Source organism: Triturus cristatus, chromosome 2_1 (genome assembly GCF_964204655.1).
Source record: "Triturus cristatus chromosome 2_1, aTriCri1.1, whole genome shotgun sequence".
Classification (NCBI taxonomy): domain Eukaryota; kingdom Metazoa; phylum Chordata; class Amphibia; order Caudata; family Salamandridae; genus Triturus; species Triturus cristatus.
The window spans coordinates 838,928,007-838,934,396 of NC_140581.1; positions in this window are offsets into that span (position 1 = coordinate 838,928,007).

Below are 6,390 nucleotides of genomic sequence, written 5' to 3' on the forward strand. Positions count from 1 at the left end.
CCAAAGGGAAAACAAGACCCGGACAGTCATGGAAACAAGAAAAAGGCAAAGCCATGAGATGCTACAGGTGCGGAAGCTCGAGCCATGCTGCGCACGACAAGCGGTGCCCCGCATTCAGAGCCAAGTGTGCGTTCTGCGGCCTAGTAGGTCATTACGAGAAAGTATGCCGAAGGAAAGGGAGACAGCAGGCGGTGAAGTTCGTGGCACAGGACGAGGGGGAAGAAGTGGAAGGCCGTGAAGAAGACGAAGAAGTCCTGTGTATAGAAGACCAGGTACTGGGCATTGAGGGGAGAAGAACGCGCAAACCCCAGTGCGACATGATTATTGGAGGAATACCCATCACCACCGTGGCGGATTCAGGATCTCCATACACCATCGTCCAACGTTCGGTATGGAATGAGAGGTTCAGACCCACGTGGGGCGCGCAACTAGAACCCCCCGACATTCGACCCGTCACCTACACAGGGGAGCCAATCCCGATGGTAGGGTTCAAGGAGCTGAAGTTCCAGTTCAAGGAGCGGAGTGCGCTCTGCAAGCTGTACGTCGCGGAGAAGGGACCGTCAGTCCTGGGCTGGATGGACCAAGGAGAGTTGGGCGTACAGCTGAACCCAGGAGGGGACACCCAGGTGATGGTGACTCTGGACGGAGAGGAGTCGACGGCGGAAAAATGGCGGAGCGGGCACCCGAAGGTTTTCGGCGGGAAGATTGGGAAACTAGAGAAGTTCTCCCACAAAATCGTCCTTAAAGAAAACGCCCGGCCGGTAGCGCACAAAGTACGGAACATCCCGATTGCGGTGAGGGAGGCGGTGCAACAGGAACTCCTCCGACTGGAAGAAGGGGGAATCATTGAGCCCATCGACAGTGCGGAGTGGTTGGCGCCTCTGGTGGTGGCCATGAAACCGTCGGGCAAGGTGCGCCTCTGTGTGGACCTCAGGGAGTTGAACAAGTGCATAGTGGTCGAAAGGTTCCCCTTGCCACGCATAGAGGAAATGTTGGCCCGCACGAAAGGAGTGAAATGGTTCTCCACCATTGACTTGCAATCGGCATACCACCAGGTAGCGCTACATCCGACAAGCAAAAAATTGACGTCGTTCATCACACCGTTCGGCTGCTACCAATTCTGCCGCATGCCCTTTGGTCTCGCCTCGGCAGCGGCGGTGTTTCAGAAGCTAATGGCCCGCCTATTCAAGGACATTGAGGGAGTGCAATACTTCCAGGATGACATCCTAGTGATGGGGACAGAGCTGGAGGACCATGACAGGAAGCTGTCGGCAGTATTGAAGATCCTGGAAGAGAAGGGCCTGACGGCAGAGTGGGAGAAATGTCACTTCGGGATGACGTCAGTCACCTACCTGGGGCAAGAGATAGGTGCGCAAGGATTAACGACGAAGAGAGGGAACGTGAAGGCCATCTGCGAAGCACCACCGCCCACCTCCAAGGAAGAAGTACGGTCATTTCTAGGGATGGCGGAGTACTATAGCAAGTTCGTCCACCACTTTGCCACAAAAACCCACCACATGAGGCAACTCACGAGAGACAAGACGGCGTTCATCTGGACCGAGGAGACGCAGGAGGAGTTCGACACAGTGAAACGGGAAATCGGTGGAGCGATCCCGTTGCAAGGATTCGATCCCCAGGGGCGGTCAATATTGATGACAGACGCGAGTGAGAAGGGGCTTGGAGCGGTGCTCATGCAGGAAAGACCGGAAGGAGGAACGGAGATGATCAGCTTCGCGTCCAGGACGCTGACGGCGTCGGAACAAAAGTTCAGTGTGATTGAGAAAGAGATGCTGGCGGTGGTGTGGGCTATGGCGAAGTACCGTCAGTTCCTGTGGGGCACCAGATTCCAAGTGAAGACGGATCACAAGCCTCTAGTGAAGGTATTGACATCGGACGGCCATGCCAGCGCCACACCCCGGATTTCAAAAATGACACTGAAACTCCTGGAGTACAGGTACGACGTGGAGTATATCCCGGGCTCCAGAAACAAGATAGCGGACTACCTCAGCAGGGCATCCGCGATGGACAGTGCCTCCAATGACAGGGAGGACGACGACGATATGGTGGCCCTGACTGACGACCCGGAAAAAGCCATCAGCAGGCAGGAATGGAAAAACGCGTATGAGGCGGATGGCGATATGGATGACATCAAGGCGTATATCGTACGAGGATGGCCAGAAAGGAGGAGACAAAGACCAAAAATCAGGCAGTTCTACGAGGTCAGAGAAGAGCTGTCGGTGGGAAACGACGGGGTGTTCGTCTACAGAGGTGACAGGGTGGTACCACCGGAGAACATCGTACCGACCCTGCTAACCATACTACACGAAGGCCACCTGGGAATCGTGAAGACAAAGGCCAGGACAAAACAAACATACTGGTGGCCAGGGATGGACACGCATGTAGAGAGGCACGTGAGAGACTATGTGCAGTGCCTGGGTGCAGACAAGACACTTAAACCTATGAGACCACCCTTAGGGAAGTTCACGAACCCCAGCAACCCATGGGAAGAGGTGGCTGTGGACATACTGGGGCCAATACTGGACGACCAGGGGATCCCCAAATACCTATGTGTACTAGTGGATAAGTACTCGAAATGGCCAGAAGTGCACATCAACGAGGTCATGGACACGGACGAGATACTACGCTTCCTCAAGGCGGTGTTCCTCCGGGAAGGCATACCCAGGAGCATTATCAGCGACAATGGTCCCCAGTTCATCTCCGACAAGTGGGTCACGTTTGCGAACAGAAATGGCATAATACTCAGACACACCTCGATATACCACCCGTCCAGCAATGGACAAGTAGAGAGGTTTAACAGGGTGCTGATGGGCTCCATACAGGCAGCCATCACGAGAGGCAAAGACTGGGAGAAAGAAGTGCAAAGCACGATATGGGCGTACCGTATCACCCCCACCGGTACGGGGTACAGTCCCTTCCAGATCTTACGAGGAAGGCAACCCTTCACCAGAGACAATGTGGCGTGGCAGGAGAAGACCATCACTAGCAAATGGTCTCCAGCAGTGGTGCAACACAACCTGCAGAAGGCACAACGCATCTATACAGAACACTACAACCGCCAAAAGAGGACAAAGGAGACGGCGTTAGAAAAAGGGGAGTGGGTCAGAGTGAAGCTGGCAGTCCTAAAGCGGAAGGGAGAAAGCAAGTACTCCCCACCCCTCAGAGTAGAAGAAGTGTATGACCGGGCGGCGTTGCTCAGCGACGGAAACGTGTGGTCACATGAGCGCATGGCCAAATGCAATAAGATCTTACAGTGGCCCCGAGAATACACGGAAGGGGAAACTCCGACGGAAAGGCCGATAAGAGACACAGACTCATCCGAGGGAGGCCACGGAGAGAACATGAGCGGAGAGCAAGAGAGAGAGAGAGACAACCCAGGTGGAGGATCCTTGGGGGAAACCACCCGAGAAGATGGCGAGGTAAAAGAGAGAGAGGGCCAGGGCACTCCGAAAGGTACCGATGGAGGCCCGGTCGCAGAGGGAAGCCGAGAAGGACATTCCACTCCGATAAGACACACCCGGGGGGGAAGAGCAGTGGTGAGACCATCCAGGTTTAGAGACTTTGAAATGGACTGACCACTTGGTCTGGGACATTGTGTTGTGTGGTATGAAAAGGGGGAGATATGTAGTGTCGCGGTCTAGTTGACGCGCGCACTACGTGAAGACGGCGATGTGCGTAGCGGCCGTTAGGACGCTACTGCGCATGCGCGACATAGCGCGCGAGTGAGAGACGGCGATCGGAGCGTGTTGCCCGGCGCTCTCTCGGCAATTAGAGATAATAGTGTAATAAAGGTTTCTGCAATCTCCTGAGCGCCTCCTGAGAGTTACTGGGGGGAAAGCTACAGATAGCCTGGCACTTAGCATCATTACAGGGCCGTGTGAGGGTGCAGCTTACCAGTAATCAGAGCGAAGGAGGTCGTGGAACACTGTACCCTTGGCGTCTTCCGGATGAGGAAGAAGGCGGAAGCGGGTGTGAGCTAGAAATACCAGTGCGTCTTACAACAACTAGACTGCGCACTGGTACAAACACAGGGATCAAACGTAAAGGGGCTAGCGGACGTAAGGGCGCATAATATGATCGCTACTGATACTGAGGGTGGACATACGCTGCAAGGAGGTGCGCATGCGTATGTTGGAAGTGGTACACTAGATCACATCAGGATGATGCAACTGCGTCTGGAGGACCAGTAAAGAAAGCGCAGGCATGTGTAAGCCGAAACCAGGCATGGTTTGCTCACCAGGATATCTAATGTATAAGGTGACAAAGTGAAAAAGTACAAAAAACGTCTGGTGTAGTAAGTGTCCTGCTTTACGTGAGGAGTAGCTATAGAGCTAGGGGTCAGGAGAAAGGATGCAGGTTGTGAGTACAGAAATGGGAAGAAGAGGAAGAGAAAGGGAGAACTGGTATGACAAGGAGTACTATGATGAGAACGGATGCAGGTCATGAGTACAGATTTGGGGAGAAGAGGAAGAGAAAAGGAGTACTAGTATGACAGGAAGTGATGTGATGAGGGACTGTATGACACTGGTGAAAGTGCTACTTGTCCAAGACTGTGAAGACAGTAGTATGGGAGAAAAGAGAACTGAATGGAGAAATGCTATGAGATGTATGTTGTTATGTAAGGGGACCGTGTAGTGACAGTGAATGCGCAAAGCATCGTACCCACATAGTATTCAGCGGTGCATCCAAGGGAGGGCCATGGCGCTCGCAGAAACATTATTCACATAAATACATAAATAGATGGTTTGCTGGGCATGCATGACAGGGGGTTTGCTGGGCATGCGTGCACAGTAGGTTTGATGTGACAGGCCAAAGTACGGTTGATTCTGGGGTGTTCATTCACCCAAAAAGTAATGGAGCTCATGGTCAGTATTGAGTCTGTGTTGTACAGTACATAGATGCATGATCCAAGTCGCTTCCAGACGTCTGAGCTTCAGTTCTCTGTTGCCGCTCCGGGCACTGATTGCTGCCACATCGAATTCGAAGAAGGAGATCCGTTTCTTGGTGCCTTGGTTGGGGCAGGTGGCCGCGTGTACTGCCATGGGATATCTAGTGTCCTGGTTTTGTAGCGCTCTGAGGTGCTCACCAATGCGTTCTCTTAAAGGTCTGATGGTGCTTCCGATGTATCAGCAGGCACACTCCAGAACGTATACCACGAATTTGGTGTTGCAATTGATGTTACATTTTATCTGGTATTGTTGTCTGTTCACCGCTGTGCAGTTTTTAACACCATTCTGGGCTAGACTGCAAACCCAGCAGCAACTGCTTTTGAAAAACCCCATAGTGTGTGCTGTTAGCCACGTGCGGCTGGTGAGGGGACCTGGTACACTCAGGCTGAGTCTAGTTCTTAGAGTCCTGCCTCATCTGTAGGTGACTTGTGGGCTAGTGATGATGACCTCTTTGAGAGGTGTCTGCCAGTAGAATGCCCCAGTGTTTGTTGAGGCTTCTCCTCATTGCTGGACCCATGTCGCTGTAATCAGTAATTAGTCTTACGGGTTGGTCCCGTTCTGTGACTCTCTTCTGATTGAGTAGTGTGTCCTGTTTCTTCATGTTATTGTATCTTTCTAGCTATGCAGATGGTGCATGCATTGTAGCCTCTAGCCTTAAATCTGTGTTTCATATTGGACAAACATTTTTGAAACTCAGGTTCCTCACTGCAATTCCTCCTGGCCCTGAAAAATTCCCCATAGGGGATGGCCTGAATTTGCTGGGAAGGGTGTGAGCTCTCAGTGTGTAGGATGGTGTTGCATGAGGTCTCCTTCCTGTACAATCTGCTATGTAGTGTGTCTGACTTGATGTAGATTTCAACATCCAGGAAAGTAATACTGGAAGTGCTAGAGTTACTCGTGAATCTCATGTTCATGTTGTTCGAGTTTAGATGTTTGCAAAATTCGTCTAGTTTGTCTTGTGTCCCTGACCAAAGTAAGAGACAATCATCTATGTAGCGTCCCAAGTAAATTATGGAATCCACCCATGGTGCCCCTTTGGGGCTCCAGATCCATTTGTATTCTAGGACACCCATGTACAGGTTCGCAAAAGAGGGTGAGAACTTGGAGCCCATGGCTACACCTTTGTTCTGTTTGTACCAGATGTTATCGTCTATGAAGTAGTTATTGTTCAGAATGATGTCCATCATAGCAACACGCATGTTGGTGTGTTGCCATTGAGTGGCTGGTCTGTTATGAAGTAAGCTAGTGACGGCTTTGGATCCAGCTGCACTTAACACATGGTGACCAGTGACGCCTCTCCAACCCCACAAATAGGCCAGCACATAATGCATGAGGCTCCGAGTTGCACTTTTAAAGTCAGCATGATCTTAATAGCTCCTTCCTCCTCGTGTGTACAACGTCAGCGTCTTATGGAAATGAGACG